Raw genomic sequence first — 592 nt, forward strand, 5'->3', positions numbered from 1 at the left:
AGATGACTCGACAGGGGTCCGACACACACACACACACACACAGAGCGGACCCGCTCTAAAACCTGGTGAGCTGCCTTGATATGTGCTCCCTACATAGGCAGCATCCTAACTAAAGAAATGGTGACTGATTTGGAACAGCCCACAAGATAAATAGTGCTTCAAGCTATAAACTACTCTCTATTAAGCAAGAAAATACATAGCATACACAAATATTGCATGCAATGGTTCATTTTAATAAGGTCAAACAAGTTTTTAGTCAATGCATTTTCATCATTTCTCTTACCATATTAGATGGGTTTTACTGCTCTATTAAGGATAAATGTGATTCTGCCTTTGATTTTAGCAATCCTAGTATCTTTAAAGGATCATTTCAGACTGGTTTGGAACAGTCTTCATGTATGGAGCGCAGCTACAGCCCTGTATTCAGATGGGACGAGTTTTCTCAGGTTAGCTATAGTTGGATTTCACAGATGTACTTTGAGATTTGAATAATCTCCTGTTTTTCTCATGCTAACTCTGTAAAATTCTATCTATCTATCTATCTATCTATCTATCTATCTATCTATCTATCCACCCATCCATCGTTCTATCT

Source organism: Sinocyclocheilus anshuiensis, unplaced genomic scaffold (genome assembly GCF_001515605.1).
Source record: "Sinocyclocheilus anshuiensis isolate Anshui unplaced genomic scaffold, SAMN03320099.WGS_v1.1 scaffold708, whole genome shotgun sequence".
Classification (NCBI taxonomy): Eukaryota; Metazoa; Chordata; class Actinopteri; order Cypriniformes; family Cyprinidae; genus Sinocyclocheilus; species Sinocyclocheilus anshuiensis.